The following is an 18,622-nucleotide window of genomic DNA, read 5'->3' as shown; positions in this document are numbered from 1 at the left end:
ATCCCCTTCCCCCTCAAGTCACTCCAGCAACAGGTGACAGTAATATTATTAATGGTTTTTATTGAGTAATAGTGTTTTATAATGGTATTCATTGAGTTCACCTGAGGATAATGCATTAAATTCAGTGCTTGTGAAATTTTAACAGGTTCTTTAGCCACAAAGGGCTTACTCTCTAATGAGGGTGGGGAGGGGCAGATATAAAGGAGGTGTTTCTAGGGAGTTTTTTCAACTTGGAATCAGGCTTATCCCAAGCAGAAAATGAATACTGACAGGAGAATTCACAGGTAATCCCCTATGTAAGAATTTTCTCATATTACAACATGTTTTAGAATTTTATCATATTTGTAAATGCTACAGATGATATGCTGCCATCAGGAGCCTATAAATTGTCACTCTTAGGATAAAAACAAGAATACACACTTATAGAAGCACAAAGTTTGCCAGTGAGGGAAAATGAAATGTAAAACAGAAAAGCTAAAAGGGATCTGAAAAAGCTCTATTTAGTTTCAAATCTTTGAGGTTTCAGATTATTTTTGTTTACTTATGATGTCCTATTTTTATGTTGATTTCTATTTATCTTGTCTTTTTAAATTTGGAAGCACCACCAATGTATTTGTAGAGCTGTAATATTAAGAAAAAGCACAACACCTGGAGAGTCATTTCAATATTCTTATAGGTTCACACTTTTACAAAAGGAAACAAAGCTCTTTTAAAGTGCCCAAATATTGCTAAAATGTGAATGGAGAACACCATAGAGTTTAAGAAATGTGGTTGCAATTTCTGATATTTAAATGGTCCTATATTTTCAAATCTTAAACTGCAATTTCCTCATAAAGAGTTTTAAGCTGAAAGTTTAAAGATGCACAATAAGTCCAGATTTCAGGGCACAGAGCTTCTACAGTGTCTGAAACTAAGCTTTGATTTTCTTTATTTTTTAATGACATAATAAATTCTGGATTATGTCTAGCCAAGGATTCAAGACTGGATTTAATGAAGGGACTGAACTTTTAACCTTTCATCCCACCCCACTTAAAAATGGTCACGTATACTCAATTTACTTTTTACTCGAGTAGGGTATTCTGTGTGGAGAGTGCCTGTCTCAGTGTAGGTAGAGCCTTATTTATTGAATTGGTTTCTGATGGCGAAGGGTGGGAACAGATTTTCCTTCAGGTAACCACTGAGAGTCTCAGGGAACAGGAGGAGCAGGGTAGCCCTCACTCTTTCTGCTCAATTTGTAACTGGCTTTGCAAATGTAATGCTTCTGTGTCCAGCGTGAACACATTCAGTCATGTTCAAGCTCCAAATCTATCCAATGGAACAAGGGTTTTTACCAGGTCACCTTCTGTCTTCCTTAACTCCCAAAGTCACTTCAGCTGTGCTGCTTGTCTTTTTCTACTCTCGGTGAGCCCAAGCCATGCTTCAGAAAGATATCTCCACAGAGCTGTGCTGGTGCCTTGAAACAGATGGAGAAATAAAGTCAGAAAATATGTCCAAGGACTTCATTTACCTCATCTTCTAGCCATACCGTCTTTAACATACAAATGTAAGACCAGGGACCGTCGGTCTGTAGGGAGCTACAAACTGGCAGCACTTTTTCCTCCTCGATGAAGGAATAACGTGATGAGTAGTGAACACTAGAGGGGGAGCTTATCCGTTCAGGAGAGTAAAATCTCCAGACCCTCTGGGAAAGGATCACAATGATACCATAGCTACTGACTTAAATAAGCAAAGTTAAGATTTGGGCAGCTGTGGTTCAGAAGTCAAGAGGTCAAGAATAGGAGAGAGTCCATTCACTGACATTTTCCAAAAAGCCAGCAAATCATGAGTGGGATTGAGAATTTTAGGCTCTGCTACTGCCATAATGTGGAGTATTTTAAACACCCCTCTGGAGGGAGTTGAACATGAAGAGTAGGATTACAGAGGAGTTTTTTTTTAAGGACTGTCTGTCATTTAAATGTCTGAAGAATGATGGAATGAATTATCATAAAATTTTGACAAATGTGATGGCTGAACCAAAGATCGAACATAGACATTGCACTTATTGTGTTCTAATAAGACATGACATTTAAAATGAGTTTACATGCCTGTTAGACCTTTGCTTTTTTTTTCCCAGTGATTCAGAAAACCCGGTTTGGGTGGAGAATTTGTCACCTAATACTCATCTTTACAAAAGGAAACTACATTTTTTGGTCATTCTTCATTCTAGCTAACTGAAAGATCTCTTTTGCAATTTACACGTTCATGTACTGTAGTACCTAATATCCTCACTGGGGAAAAAAACAACTTCTTGGAAGTTGATGTAAACTTCAAGACTCTTTGATCTTTCAACTCTGATCTTGTTTATTTTGATTTTGGATTTTCAAAAAAATGAAAAAGGGTAAAAGTAAACTGAGCGTGATTTGAAATTAGGTTTGATTTTGTTTATCTAATGTTTGACAGCACAAAGACATGGAATGTGGGTAAATTTGAAATGTATAGATAGACAAATATTATAGTCCAGCTTCAAACTAATTTTTTCCTAAGTTACTGGAATGTCTGGGCAAATGGAAAGTGTTAGAGCTTCTCATGCTGCCAACAAGGAGGTCAATTGACTATCAAAATGTCCTGGGTACACATCAGAAGTTTCTCACCAGAATAAGATCCCATCAATAGCTCTTCTTATCACCTTTCTAATCTTCAGAGGTATTTATTAAGCATTTACTGTGTGCAGAGCACCTTACTAAGCACTTGGGAGTATTCAGTGCAGTAGAGTTGGTAGGCAGGTTCCCTGCCCACAAAGAGCTTACATAGAAATATGAAATAAGTTAGGAAGAGAACTGGCCAGAGGAGGCCTGTTCCATCCGCTTTAGCTTCCCCAAACTCTGTGTGGACTCTCGGGTCAGTCTGCTGGGCCCTTTCATAAGGGGATCCCACCTTGTTGTAACTAGCCTACTATGAATTCCACAGCCTCTCACATCTTTATTTGACCAGGCACTTAGGTCATTCTTGATAACCTGGTTCTGTTGTTCCCGGCTCTGCCGCTTGTCAGCTGTGTGACTGTGGGCAAGTCACTTAACTTCTCTGTGCCTCAGTTACCTCATCTGTAAAATGGGGATTAAGACTGTGAGCCTCATGTAGGACAACCTGATTACCCTATATCTACCCCAGCACTTCGAACGGTGCTCTGCACATAGTAAGTGCTTAACAAATACTAACATTATTATTTATTACTTTTAAAAGTCTAGTGGAGATATCATAGAACTGTTAGGCACTTCATTCCTTCAATAGTATTTATTGAGCGCTTACTATGTGCAGAGCACTGTACTAAGCGCTTGGAATGTACAAATCGGTAACAGATAGAGACAGTCCCTGCCCTTTGATGGGCTTACAGTCTAATCTGGGGAGACAGACAGACAAGAACAGTGGCAATAAATAGAATCAAGGGGAAGAACATCTCATTAAAACAATAGCAAATAAATAGAATCAGGGTGATGTACATCTCATTAACAAAATAAATAGGGTAATGAAGATATATACAGTTGAGCAGACGAGTACAGTGCTGAGGGGATGGGACGGGAGAGGGGGAGGAGCAGAGGGAAAGGGGGGAGAAGAGGGTTTAGCTGCGGAGAGGTGAGGGGGGGGGTAGAGGGAGCAGAGGGAAAAGGGGAGCTCAGTCTGGGAAGGCCTCTTGGAGGAGGTGAGCTTTAAGTAGGGTTTTTAAGAGGGGAAGAGAGTTAGTTTGGCGGAGGAGAGGAGGGAGGGCATTCCAGGACCGTGGGAGGACTTGGCCCAGGCGTCGGCGGCGGGATAGGTGAGAACGGGACGGTGAGGAGGTGAGCGGGAGAGGAGGAGAGGGTGCAGGGTGGGCAGTAGAAATAGAGAAGGGAGGAGAGGTAGGAAGGGGCAAGATTATGGAGAGCCTTGAAGCCTAGAGTGAGAAGTTTGTGTTTCGTGCGGAGGTTGATAAGCAACCACTGTAGGTTTTTAAGAAGGGGAGTGACATGCCCAGAGCGTTTCTGCAGGAAGATGATCCAGGCAGCTGAGTGAAGAATAGTCTGGAGCGGGGCAAGAGAGGAGGATGGGAGATCAGAGAGAAGGCTGACACAGTAGTCTAGCCGGGATATTACGAGAGCCCATAGCAGGCACTTGATCTGGGTTCTAGTCCCGCCTCCGTTACTTGCCTGCTGTGTGACCTTGGGAAAATCCTTTAACTTCTCTGTACCTCATTTTTCCTCATCTACAGAATGTAGATCATATACCTAATTCTCTCTCCCTTTTAGACTGTGATCCCCATGTGGGACAGGAACTCTTCCTGATCTGATTATTTATCTCCCCTCAGCCCTTAGCACTGTGCTTGGCACAGAGTAAGGCCTAATAAATACCATCATTATCATTATTAAAAGCAGGAGTTTTTATTTTACAACTTTAGGATACCACAGTGTTTTTTTCCCCCTGTGGATTGTTGCGTTTTCAAATTGGAATACGGTCATTCTGAAAGCTAAGATGGCAAAAAAAATGTAAATGTTAAAATGAGTGGAAAAGTGGAAGAACTCAACAAAACTGATTAATAGCCCACCAACTTTTGATTTGCAAATTTGTGGGTCCCAGATTTCTTGTATTATTGATCCTAGTGGGTCCCACATACAAATACATGACACATGAATAAAGGGTTTTTGTCATTCCGCATAGGGAAATCAAGAATATTTGGCACATGTAAAATGGAAACATGAAGGCTTTGAGCATCATGCCATTCTCTTGAAGACATAATATTTCAGGATGCTAACAACACATTCAGTATTGGGAGGATGTTTCTTTGATTCATTTTTTAAACAAAATTGTTCAGTGGTAATTTTCAAGTTTAGAGACAATACATGCAGTAAAAACAGAGTCATGATTTCACAAAGATGAGGAGAACAGCTGCTGGCTTAAGAATCAAAACATTGTCAGTGGTGAATCCCAATGAAATTTCTCAACAATCCATTCATAGAGCATGGTTGGATATTTTCCCCCAATTCTTAAATCAGTGACAGTGATTTTCTTTGGGAACCTAAACCAATAAAAGGAAATTGCAGCAATTTATTTAGTCACCAGAAAGAATTTCCTGGCTGATAATTTCATGACAGTGGAAGAGGATTCTGAAGATGCTTCTCTGGGTCTTCTTCCCAGATGAATCAATCAATCAATCAATCATATCTAATGAGGGTTTATCCGCACAAAACATTGTACTGAAAACTTGGGAGAGTAAAATAGATGTAGAAGCCACATTCCACCAGCCTGTGAGGGTGTATTCTCCCAGGAGTTTGGAGAATGAATGTGTAAATTGATCAATCAATGGTATTTATTGAGTGCTTTCGATGTGCAGAGTGCTGAACTAAGCACATGGAAGAGTACAATGCAGCAGAGTTGGTAGACACAGGAGTTTACAGCCAAATTCCTTCCAGTCTTAGGACCTTGAAACCTTAGAATCCTGAAACACTGCTGAAGGCGAACAGATCTAGACTGTCAGCTTGTTGTGGGCAGGGAATGTGTCTGCTTATTCTTATATTGCCCTCTCTCAAGCACTTAGTAGAGTGTTAGACATACACAAAGCACTCAGTAAATATGACTGAATGAATGAAATCGATTGAGTACACTGTGTCACCTAAAATATTCAAGAAGGAACATTTCTTTAAACATAGCATTAACTTCCCAGTCCCTCACCCTGGGAAGAAGTTAAATTGCTCCTACAAGGAGAACCCTACAAGAGCCTCTGTCCAAAATGTGCTCCTGGAAGAAGACATCCATGGCCACAATGCTAACAATGCTTTGAAAGTTGTGAAACATAATTTTTGTTCTACATTTTCAGTCCAGAGGTATAACGTCTCAGTGAGATGGACAGCAGAATACCAGTGGGAACAGAATGGGAGAATGTTAATTCTCAGAAATGTGGTAAATGGAACTCTCTGGTAGGGATATTTCCTAGCAAAAATGGTTGCTTTGGAAGATAGAGAAAAGATCCCAAGGAAGGCTCTTGATGAGTAGGTGATATGTTGGTCAGGGAAAGATGGTAAGGGAAGCTTGAAGGCAAAATATAACATGAAACAGTAATTTCGAGAGTGACTTGAAGCAGTTGTGTCCAGTGGTACACGAACCTATTTTTCTGAGGCATTTAGGAAGCTGAAAGAGTATGAGAGGCCTTGTAAATGTGTCTGTGATAAATGAGACTTGAGCAGCCTATATAACATTGCTTTCCCATTTTCCAGGCACATATTTGGTATTTGTAAAGCGCTAAACATTGGGGTAGAAACAGTACAATCAAAGCAGTCACAGTCCCTTTCCCTACATAGGCCTCACAGTCTAAGGGGGAGTGATAACGGGTATTTAAACTGCATTTTACAGATGGGGAAGCTGAACCACAGAGAAGATAAGTGAATTGCCCAAGGTCACTCAGCAGGCAAATTGTAGAGCCAGGATTATAACACAGGTCTCTTGACATCCATTCATTCATTCATTCAATAGTATTTATTGAGCGCTTACTATGTGCAGAGCACTGTACTAAGCACTTGGAATATACAAATCGGCAACAGATACAGTCCCTGCCCATTGACGGGCTTACAGTCTAATCGGGGGAGACAGACAAAAAACAATAGCAATAAATAGAATCAAGGGGATGTAAATCTCATTAACAAAATAAATAGGCTAATAAAAATATATACAAGTGAGCGGACAAGCACAGTGCTGAGGGGAGGGGTAGGGAGAGGGGGAAGAGCAGAGGGAAATGGGGGGAAAAGGGAGCTTAGCTGAGGGGAGGTGAAGGGGGGGTAGAGGCTGCAGAGGGAAAAGGGGAAGCTCAGTCTGGGAAGGTCTCTTGGAGGAGGTGAGCTCTCAGTAGGGCTTTGAAGAGGGAAAGAGAGTTAGTTTGGCGGAGGTGAGGAGGGAGGGCATTCCAGGACAGTGGGAGGACGTGGGCCAGGGGTCGACAGTGGGATAGGTGAGAATGGGGGACGGTGAGGAGGTGGGCGGCAGAGGAGCGGAGCGTGCGGCGTGGGGAGTTGAAAGAGAGAAGGTAGGAGAGGTAGGAGGGGGCAAGGTGATGGAGAACCTCGAAGCCTAGAGGGAGAAGTTTTTGTTTCGTGCAGAGATAGGCAACCACTGGAGGTTTTTAAGAAGGGGAGTGACATGCCCAGAGCATTTCTGCAGGAAGATGCACCAGGCAGCGGAATGAAGAATAGAGTGGAGCAGGGAGAGACAGGAGGAAGGGAGATCAGAGATAAGGCTGATACAATAATCCAGCCGGGATATTATGAGAGCCTATACCAGTAAGATAGCCGTTTGGGTGGAGAGGAAAGGGCAGATCTTGGCGATATTATAAAGGTGAGACTGGCAGGTCTTGGTGACGGATTGGATGGTGGGGTGAATGAGACAGCCGAGTCAAAGATGACACCAAGGTTGCGGGCTTGAGAGACGGGAAGGATGGTCGTACCATCCACAGTGATAGGGAAGTCAGGAAGAGGACAGGGCTTGGAAGGGAAGATAAGGAGCTCAGTTTTGGACATGTTGAGTTTTAGGTGGCAGGCAGACATCCAGGTTGAGATGTTCTGGAGGCAGGAGGAGATACGAGCCTGAAGGGAGGGGGAGAGGACGGGCAGAGCTGTAGATCTGTGTGTCATCTGCATAGAGATGATAGTTGAAGCCGTGAGAGCGAATGAGTTCACCGAGGGAGTGAGTGTAGATGGAGAACAGAAGAGGGCCAAGAACTGACCCTTGAGGAACTCCAATTCTGTGCTCTTTCTACTAGGCCACACAGTTCTTCCTATCTAAATGTGAACATCCGGCCAAAGCAACTCAGAATGGCTTATGAATAAGGAAGGATAGTGATAAATGATCCTGAAATGGACGTAGCTTGTGTCTGCTTAAGCAGATACCATACCCCCCTACAAGGTGGTGGGTGACATGGAATAATTTGTTATTACTGGTGCAATGGTTTTATGAAATACTGGAATTGCAGTGATCATATAAATGGAACAGTCAAATGGGTAGCCAATTTCCAATTGATGCCCATAATGGAACTTCTCAAAACGAAGTTTGGTGAGCTCTTGAAGTGTTTCCAAGTCTTTGGAATTTGGGATTTACCTCATATTCAAGGAAAGGGAAGGAGATTATTATTTCCTGCTGTTCAGGTTTCATTGGACTATCCATCACAATTCACAATTGAAGAATTTCATTTTACACTGACAGACCAGCTAAAAACTGCTAATTATGGTTTGCACAGTTCCTGATTCCATGCTCTAGATTGACGTAAAATGATCCAAATTAGTGGAGCAGCCTTTTGAAACCTAAAAATACTGCTGTGACTCGGCTGGGAGGAGAAGAACATGAGCAAAGTAGAGGGCCCAGGAGTCTAAGGTAAAATCGGTGACTTCTAATGTGTTAAATGTATTTATTTGTGCTTCCAAAGTTCAGATTTCCCCATATATTTTCATACTGATAGAGATAAAATACTAAAGTCTTAAATCCCTCTATGCCATGCTGAGTTGCTAAGGGCTGTTGAGTTTTTGTTATTTCTCCTCTCGAGTTAGCTCTGATTATGCCTGCTGAGTGAAAAATTTGTATTTGCCGACAGAAATAGGAACCGCACCACGTGCACTTGAGCTCAGCAAATGCTCCAATACATCACAAAGATGTGCTCAACCCACCTTCAGAGGCCAAATCGAGCATGTTATTTTCTGTTTAGATCTGATTCTGGAGCCTATCCGTCAGGAGTGTTTTCCGATCTCTGATTAAAGCAAGGCCTACAGAGCTGAGAATGTTCATACAGTCTCATTAGAGGGCTGGATGGAGTGACCTAGGCCTTCCAACACAAACCTCCAAGTGAACTTCAAATATGAGAGTGCATCAATCAAATCCAAGCAAGGCTTTTATGTCATTTTTTCTACTTTGCCTTTAAAGTCCTATAGGAATGGCCTTTCCAGCTGTACAGGCAAGGAGCATTCAATAGAAACAAAAAAGCAAAGCAAGAAAAAAAAAATGCCTCCAAATAGGTATGGTTTTACATCCTCCCTCAAAACATTAGAGAGTCTTCTTAGTGCTTTAAATTATTTAGCAGGCCCAACAATGCAATGGAGAATATATTTGCGTCACTCAATAGCCCTAGATTAATTATTAGTGCTGGGTAGAAGGTAAACCAGTGTGCCTTTTTCGTCTCCCATTTTTCTCCCTCGTCCTTACTAGAAAACAGTCTGGGAGCTATGGACAGCAAGACCATTGGGCTGAAAAGGTTATAAGGCACAATATGAGTCAGGTATTGAGCTAATGTTTCTACTAAGCACTGCTCTGGGCCTTGGAGACATTTCCATAATACATCTTTGAAAGAAAAACATCAAGAAAACCAAGTCTCATATTTTCCCCACTAATATTATTACAGGAAAATGCACTGACGCAGTTAGCAGTGATTATTGGATTAGAGGTACTTTTGCTTTGAACACAAAGCCCACAAACTTATTGTAATAAGATGAGTAACATCAGGGGGAATTAAATAAAATGGGATTTGGGAGCTTGAAAAACAAAATAAATGAAAAAGGGTCAAAATATCTCTAATATCTAAGAGAACTTTGCTGAATCTTCTAGCTTGCTTCAAAGTAAATACTTTATATCCTCAAGATGTCTTAATCGGTTTCAATAGGGATTAGCCATATGCTGAAAACAGAGTGTGCATCCTATAATATGGGTTAGATTATAGAGGGATTCCCTCAGAATGCACCTTGTCTGCCTCTTTTAAAATTTACTAAAGTTGACACAAACTCAATCCTTCACCTAGTCAAATAGACATCGGGTTCTGGTGTATTCAGGTTTTAGAGCTCATTTCCTCTATTTCATTTTATTTAGCATGTGTTTCTTGCAGGCCTTCAGATGTTTAGAAGAATTATGCAGATTTTATAAATGAGTACTACAGCATTATGCCACTTGATAGTGCCCCATCTGTGCTTCCCCATAGTGTTTGACGGGGCATCTGTGTAAATTGTTATTTTTTTTAAGTTAATTAGCTTATTGCATAAAACTTAATGTGCTACCTGATAAAACTTTTGTTCATTTCAGCACTTTTTTTTTCCTGGAGCTGATGTTCAGTTTTAGCTTTGGATAAATCTAAGTTCTGTCTTCTGTAGACTTCTTTATAGCACATTGAAAATGTTTTTGGTGGGTTTTTTTGGTCTTTTTTTTTTAAATGCACTTTCCTCCATAAAGAATCTCCTAGTACAGGAAGAATCTCCCAAATGGTACACCTCAGGGGAGTGTGAGGATGTATTTCTGTTTTTTTGGGAAATACATTCTACAGAGAGGGTATTGATATTTATTTGACAGTTTAGAGATCCCCATCTCTTTTTTCTCTAAAGGAAAACATTGAGTTCAGTAAGACAAACATTACAGATGTTCTCAGAAATCTTCCACTTCTGGAACAGCTTAGATGATAAGGCTCTTAGAGGGTGAAATCTTGTTTAAAAACGTTTACTTAGATCCTATAAAATATGTTATTTAGAAAAAAGCAACATCTGTTTCAAGTGATTCTTCACTGCCATATGAGTAAATAAAAGGTTCCATATTTATTTATGAGTAGTTTTGGTTGCCAAAGAGATGTATTTATATAGGTAGAGGTAGGTAGATAATTTTTTCTCATATAAATCATGGGTTTAGGGATTCTACTAATAGTTTAATATTCATTTGGTCCTGAAATTCTGCCTTTACTCATCCATAATGTTCCAATTCTATGATACCATACAGCAAAGCTATCATTGCTTGGTTTTAAAAGGACATTAGCTAGTCTTCATTTAAGTGTAAAGAAGAACACAATTTGACTTTGGATCGAACACTTAAAAAAAGTCAAAAGCTAACAGTAGGATCATTCCTTGTCTCTTTTCAAGTAGTCAATGAAAGGGTGCTGAGTAAAGACGGGATTTGAATAAGATAGAAAGACAGACTTAATCAACCAATGTTATTTATTGAACACTTCCTGTTTTCAGAGCACTGTACTAAGCCCTTGGAGGAGAATACAATACAGCCGAAATACAATACAGCAGAAATGGTAGACATGTTCCCTGACCACAAGAAACTTACAGTCAAGATGCAACATGAGCATTTCATTGTTCAATATCAATTTCATTCATTCATTCAATAGTATTTATTGAGCGCTTACTATGTGCAGAGCACTGTACTAAGCGCTTGGAATGTACAAGTCGGCAACAGATACAGTCCCTGCTGTTTGATGGGCTTACAGTCTAATCGGGGGAAACAGGCAGACAAGAACAGTGGCAATCAGTAGAGTCAAGGGGAAGAACATGTCATAAAAACAATGGCAACTAAATAGAATCAGGGTGATGTACATCTCATTAAACAAAATAAACAAAATAAATAGGGTGATAAAGATATATACAGTCGGGCGGACAAGTACAGTGCTGAGGGGGTGGGATGGGAGAGGGGGAGGAGGAGAGGGAAAGGGGGGAGAAGAGGGTTTAGCTGCGGAGAGGTGAAGGGGGGGTAGAGGGAGCAGAGGGAAAAAGGGGGGAGCTCAGTCTGGGAAGGCCTCTTGGAGGAGGTGAGTTTTAAGTAGGGATTTGAAGAGGGGAAGAGAATTAGATTGTCTGAGGTGAGGAGGGAGGGCATTCCAGGACCACGGGAGGACGTGGCCCAGGGGTCGACGGTGGGATAGGCGAGACTGAGGGACAGTGAGGAGGTGGGCGGCAGAGGAGCGGAGCATGCGGGGTGGGCGGTAGAAAGAGAGAAGGGAGGAAAGGTAGGAAGGGGCAAGGTGATGGAGAGCCTCGAAGCCTAGAGTGAGGAGTTTTTGTTTGGAGCGGAGGTTGATAGGCAACCACTGGAGGTGTTTAAGAAGGGGCGTGACATGCCCAGATCGTTTCTGCAGGAAGATGAGCCGGGCAGCGGAGTGAATAGACTGGAGCGGGGCGAGAGAGGAGGAAGGGAGATCAGAAAGAAGGCTGACATAGTAGTCTAGCTGGGATATAACAAGAGCCCGTAGCAGTAAAGTGGCCGTTTGGGTGGAGAGGAAAGGGCGGATCTTGGCAATATTGTAAAGGTGAAACCGGCAGGTCTTGGTAACGGATAGGATGTGTGGGATGAACGAGAGAGATGAGTCAAAGATGACACCGAGATTGCAGGCCTGAGAGACTGGAATTTGATAATGTGCATTCTAACCTGAACCTATCTTTGAGGATTCCACAAGTACCCAGAGAGCCTTGATACCTGTGGGATGAAAATTTAGGACAGGAATAATACACTAGCTAATAATCATTGTTTTTAATAGGCACTACTGCCACTGAATTATCAATTTATCAATTAAATTACATTACTTCCTGGTTTAGTTCTTTTTTGCTTAACACTCAATCTTCATGGAACTAATTAAGAATACTATCTGGGATATATCAATGTGTACATGTGTATTTCCAATATATGAGTGATTCATTCATTCAGTCACATTTACTGAATGCTTATTGTGTGCACAGCACTGTACTAAGTGCTTGGAAAATAAAATTTGGCAACGAATAAAAACAATCCCTACCCAACAATGGGCTCACAGTCTAGAAGGGGGGAGACATAAAACAAAACAAGTAGACAGGCATCAATAGCGTCAATATAAATAAAATTATAGATATATACACATCATTAATAGAATAAAATAATAAATATGTACATATATACACACAAGTGCTGTGGGGAAGAGAAGGGGGTAGTGCAGAAGGGGCAGTGGGGAGGGGAGGAGGAGCAGAGGAAAAGGGGGGCTTAGTCTGGGAAGGTCTCCTGAAGGAGGTGAGCTCTCAGTAGGGCTTTGAAGAGGGTAAGAGAGCTAGTTTGGTGGATGTGAGGAGGGAGGGCATTCCAGGCCAGAGGTAGGATGTGGGCCAGGGGTCAACAGTGGGACAGAAGAGAACATGGTACACTGAGGAGGTTAGCAGCAGAGGAGCGAAGTGTGTGGGCTGGGCTGGAGAAGGAGAGAAGGGAGGTGAGGTAGGATGGGGCAAGGGGATGGAGAGCTTTGAAGCCAAGAGTGAGTAAGAGTTTTTGCTTAATATGCAGGTTGATAGGCAACCACTGGAGATTATTGAGGAGGGGGCTGACGTGCCCAGAGCGTTTCTGAAGAAAGATAATCTGGGCAGCAGAGTGAAGTATAGACTGAAGTGGGGAGAGACAGGAGGTTGGCAGATCAGAAAGAAGGCTGATGCAGTAATCCAGTTGGGATGTGATGAATGACTGTACTAACAAGGGAGTGGGTTGGATGGAGAAGAAAGGGTGGATCTTGGCGATGTTAAGATCAAGTTTTTATACGAGTTACCGAAAAAAAAAAGCCTGAAAAAACAATGCTGTTAAATGAGTGGCTGTAAAACCTTTGAGATAAAGTATAGTTTGCACTTATATGACAACTTTCTCTGCAAAACTCAAGGAAACTTAAAACACGCTCAGCAAAATATATTTGAGTGCTTTTATTCCAGAAGGTTTTTTCTCAACAATCCAGGTTCATCTAAAACTTGAAAAGAAACACACCAATTATTCAATAACTGCTTTCCCCCATCCCCTGCTCCCAAAGCTCCCCACATCCAGAGGCTTTGTTTAGGCAAATCTGTTTTCTAGTAGGTAGTCTGCCATAATCATAACTGGTGACCAGCTCCTCCAAAAATTTGACAATGATTAAAATGGATTTTACTAATTTGCCAGGCTGCATAGATTTCAGTGTCACCGTTATCAAAAACTATTTTGTAACCTTGGTAACCCTTGTTATGCATTTTATAGAAGAAATGAAGCAGCCCCATAACCTTGCTCTGAGAAGTTTGCAATCTGAAACTACCTTACCTGTCTTACACTTGATAAGTGAGACATTTCATCAACTGTGATCTCTTGCCTCAGTTAAATAAGATTCAGTTCCCCTTCTAGGACAAACTGATTGGTAAGGCAGCAGTTCAGGAAAGTCAGATTTCTCTGCATGGCTTTCAAAAGGCCTAGTCATTGTGAAATTTTTTGAGGTCTTTGATTTTGAAATAAAGCCTGTATTTTCTAAAGTGAAATGCTGCAATATAGTGTAAAAAACACAAAATTCACCACAGTCTTTGGCACAAGTATTTTGTCATTGTGGATTTGGATTCCAATGAAGAAAAGCATACTTTCATAGCCTGAAAAACAATAAAGAGCAACTAGAACTGGACAGATGAGAAGAGATATAAACCACCTGTAGCACTCAGAGCAAATCCTACCCAACTTTAAACATTTCTTGAGCATTATTTTTAAGGCCCAGTTTTCCATCCTCCACCCAAGAAAGTGTTGAATTGCCTAACAAAAGAAGAGGAAGCCCCAAAACAGCAACTTTAAAATGCTTTTACATTTTCAAAAAGCATTTGAGATCCTGGATTTTTTAAGAGTTCTTTTATATGTGATCAGTCACAGGGACAGTGACTTTTGTGAGTTAACACAAAAGTGAAACAGCACTTTTAAGTGCTTTTCCTCTTTGGAGATTTAATGCACTTTGTAATATATCTGAGATCAGTCAGAGAGAGAAGAGAAGAAAGAATTTTGATTTTGAGTCTGGACCAAAGCTCGAGGACTTGAGAGGTACCTAAACATAATGAAAAGGAAGAAATTTCAAAGGAAAAGTTGGCAGTTATGACCAGAACCCACAGGGCTAGCAGGAGTAACATCAACCAAACTCAAATTTAGAGGGGCACTCTATGATGTCTCTTGATGCCATTGACACTTCAAGGTCCAGTTTCATTGGGGAACGGGCCGGTGAAAGAACCTCTCCAAAGGACACAGCGTGGTAGCACTACTGAGGAAGATATAAAAATACCAGCACCAGCGGCCTATTGTTGTTCTTTCTCCAGTGAAAAAAGTCACATACACCTGGAAGCAAAAGTCAACATTGGAAATGTGGTGATTTAAAATCCTTGGCTTGAATGATACAAAGTTGGTGATATAATGGATAGGTGCTCACCTCTGTGACCTGGGTTCGAGTCACCCTGGGATCCAGGGATTAACATTTTTTGAGCTGTTGGAGGTTATTTTGTCCTAGCAATTCCTTAAAGAAAATATCATAACAAAGAATTGAAATGAAATGGGAAAATGAATCTGAGTAGTCAACTGTTCCTGGGTGGCAAACTTTACAGGGTACTATGAATGTCTTAATGTTAATGGAAATGACTAAATGACTAGCTTTATATTCATTAGAATTTAAAACCATGGACTCTACGAACTCCAGGCTAAATCATCTATAAGCCACAAATGTACCAATTCTTGAACTTCTTCCTACTCTGGTACAAAATATAATTGATTTTAAGTGCACTAAGGGGAACCAAACCTTAGGGGGATTCAGTAGACCAACAGTCTATCAGTGTTCCAAAATCTCCATTAAGTTCAGAGGTGAAAAACACAAGAAGGAGTTAAATTATTGATAAAGATGGGAGTGTAAACACATAAGTTAATAAAAGGTAAAAGGAGAAAAAGTTTTCAAAAAGTCACCATCAAACAGTGTCCAGGGATTCTAAATTCCAATTTCTGACCAATATATGCTTTATTTGAGAACCTAAAACTAGAGGCAGTTGGCACTTTCTGAGTTTAGGTCAAGCACAGTAAACTTTATTTCTATTCAAGCTCCTGAATCCTGTCTTGACTAAGGTTCAGTTCTGGTGAAATCTCAGTGATTCCCTCATCAAAGACATTGTTATGAAATACACATATAGGAATAGTGGGTGGGGCATTTAATGATTTAGTCCAAAGTCAAAACCAAAATGAGAACTAATGGCAAGTTTACAGGGCTTTGCTAACTGCATCTAAAATTTAGAGGCAAAAAAGGGGCTCATTTGATACTTCAAGAAAAATGAAGAATTGATTTCATTTTAATACATCCCCCTGCATGAGGGATTAGAAGGAAGAATTTAGGAGAATTCCCACAAAGACCTATGACATTAAAAAAAAAAAAATCTTTTTAAATTTCCCCATCAAATACATGTACTCTGATTTGATTCTGTTACCAGCAATCCTATTTATATGTTTGTCTAACTGTGAAAAAAGACCAATAGGTTAAAGAAGAGTTTAGATAAGTCACATTTGAAAGCTCAATGATGGGTTTTTAGACAGAAAAAGTTTGAGCTCTTAGAAAACTTAAGGGAATAATTTAGTTCATGAATTAGAAGTCCACTGAGAGAAAAATTCAGCACAGTAGAAACTGTCTAACCATGGACTTGAATAGTTAGACATCCATTGCACTCTTCCTCCAAGCATACATTTTTGCCAACCATTGTTAAGGACAGAATACTGGGCTGGATAATTGGTCTTTTCCAGTATGGAGGTGGTTATTTTTATCTTTTCATAATTTTCCTTTTTCCAAGCATAAATGAAACATAGTCAACTTTCAGTTGAATCAGGTTGGCCTACCACCTATATTATCCCTTGATGATTGATGATATACTAGATCTAGATGAAATGTCTCCCATCTTGCAAGAGTTTCTTTCATCACAAACAGGTTTCTGAGATTGCCTCACTAACTATTATTACTGCTAATACTATTATGATTACTACTACTTATAATAATAATAGTGATTATTATTAACTAATAATACAATACCACTTGAATGACCAGAACACATCTATTGAGTTACCTGCCTCTCTTTAAGGCCAATTATAAGATTTCCCAAACTAGAGGAAATCTCTATCTTCAAAAGGCTACCAGTGAACTCCTCAGTAGGCTATTCATGAGTCTTACAACCTAAGAATTGATGGTGTTCCTTCTTTCATTTGATTTTCTGCTTCTTTAAAAAATCTATGATGTTTAATTGAAAGAGCATACTCTTCCATCCGTTCATTCCTCAAAATTATTTTTTTACATAATTCTTTCCATCACAAAGTGTGTAATGGAATGATAAAGCATATGCAAATTGGTTTTTCATCATTCCTGCTCTTTTTTCCTATTTACCTGATGTAGGTTCAATCACAACGCAAGTTTAACATGTAGAAAGATTCATTTTGGAGTTCCAGGTGGTTGTTGGGTGGTTATATATAATTTTGTTCAATTAAAAATTGATATTCCTTGACCTTCTTTAGACTTGAAAAGAAAATGGGATTGCTAAAATTTATGGTTCTTTAAAGGCACAGATTTTATAGAAACCAAGAACAAGCAAGTCAGTTACCCAGCTGTTAATTTCGACCTAGAATGCTATCCTTTCTCCTTCTCAGTAAGATATCTTCTTCCTCATCCATTCCCATGCTCATTATTACCACTAATTATTCCAGACTGTTAAAACACTATTTTGGAGATTCTTACTTAGTCTTAAAATCTATCTTCTCTGCCAGTACCTTGTACCTTCTAAAATCACTTGCTCCAATATTACCTTCCTAATGGCTTTCTCTTTCCCACTGTTTTCAAACATGTTCAACTCTTCCCCATACTAAAAAACAAAAACTCCTCACTCATCCCTACTCTACCCCGAAGCTATGGCCTAATTTTACTGTAACCTCCAGCTATAGCCTAATTTTTTCTTCTCATCATGTCCCAAATCCTGGAATGGGTTGGCTACACCTGTTGCCTACACAACCTCCTGCCTCTCAAACTTCCTTCTTGACCCATTACAGTCTAGTTTCCACCTCTTTCACTCCAGTAAGACTGTACTCTTCAAGTTCCCAATGAACTCCCTCTTGTCATTTCTAATTGTCTTGACCTTTCATCTGCTTTTCCCACTGAGGACTAACTACCTTCTTCTGGCAACATTAATAGTTGTTTCATAGTTATAGTTCTTTCCTTGATGTACATCAGGTCATATTGGTGAGAGTTCAATCATGTCATGGCAGAACCTTTAGCTGGTCTTGAACTCGAGAAGCCACCTGGCCTAGAAAGAGCACAGGTCTGGGAGTTAGAGGACCTGGGGTCTAATCCTGGCTCAGCCACTCTTCTGTTGTGTGACCTTGAGAAAGTCACTTCATTTCTCTGTGCCTCAGTGACCTCATCTGTAAAATGAGGATTAGGACTGGGAGCTCTATGTGGGACAGGGACTGTGTCCATCCTCATTATCTTGTATCTACCCCAGTACTTAGTACAGTGCCTAGTACATAGTAAGGGCTTAACAAATTCCATTTAAAAGCTCACAGAGAGAAGAAAATGCCTAAAAACTGGGAAAAGGATGTAAAAGTGGAAAAAATATAAGCAGAAATTCTAGAACTGGGTCTGAGTCATACCAAATGTGGCTTTGTGACTGGCAAATCTAATGTTTTCCTTAGGCAGCGGGATAGTCTGGAAGTCTGGAAAAGAGAAGGCTAAAGGAATAGCATAGAACCCAAGCACTGAGCAGACCCGACACCACCCAGGCTTGCCTTTTTCCCTAAGCCTTCTACCTAATTATAAAAAATGAATGATTGTACTCTTCTAAAATACCTTCAGGTATAAAGAGCTTAAGACTCTCCCTCAGTAATCACCTTGACTGTTAGGAGCTTTTACTAAGTCTCACCTAAATCATGTCGCTTTTAAAACCTAAAGTTCTCAGGAAACTTATTGCTCACCTCCGACTGTGTCCTGTAGAGAAACAGAGAAGAACTAGCTGGTGCCTTTTACCCTAGCTTGGTTCTTCTCTTCAGCCTCTAAACACTTAATGTTGCTGCTCTTTGGAGCCTAGCCAGATGTTCC

General features: G+C 40.4%; 1 long non-coding RNA gene across 3 annotated transcripts in view; it reads left to right on the top strand.

Moving 5' to 3' along the window:
- The first annotated feature begins 215 nt into the window (after positions 1-215).
- LOC114807974 overlaps positions 216-18,622 on the top strand; it is a 32,378-nt gene continuing 13,971 nt past the window's right edge. For 2 of the 3 annotated variants that reach the window (XR_003755980.2, XR_005659782.1), the window contains exons 1-2: positions 216-284; positions 8,231-8,364. This is a non-coding gene — a long non-coding RNA (uncharacterized LOC114807974). The remainder of the gene's footprint in view (positions 285-8,230; positions 8,365-18,622) is intronic. The other variant, XR_005659784.1, reaches the window with a different exon arrangement.

This window comes from Ornithorhynchus anatinus, chromosome 1, assembly GCF_004115215.2.
Source record: "Ornithorhynchus anatinus isolate Pmale09 chromosome 1, mOrnAna1.pri.v4, whole genome shotgun sequence".
NCBI classification, from domain to species: domain Eukaryota; kingdom Metazoa; phylum Chordata; class Mammalia; order Monotremata; family Ornithorhynchidae; genus Ornithorhynchus; species Ornithorhynchus anatinus.
Note: the sequence above shows the minus strand (reverse complement) of the source record. Positions and strands in the feature narration are given on the sequence as shown.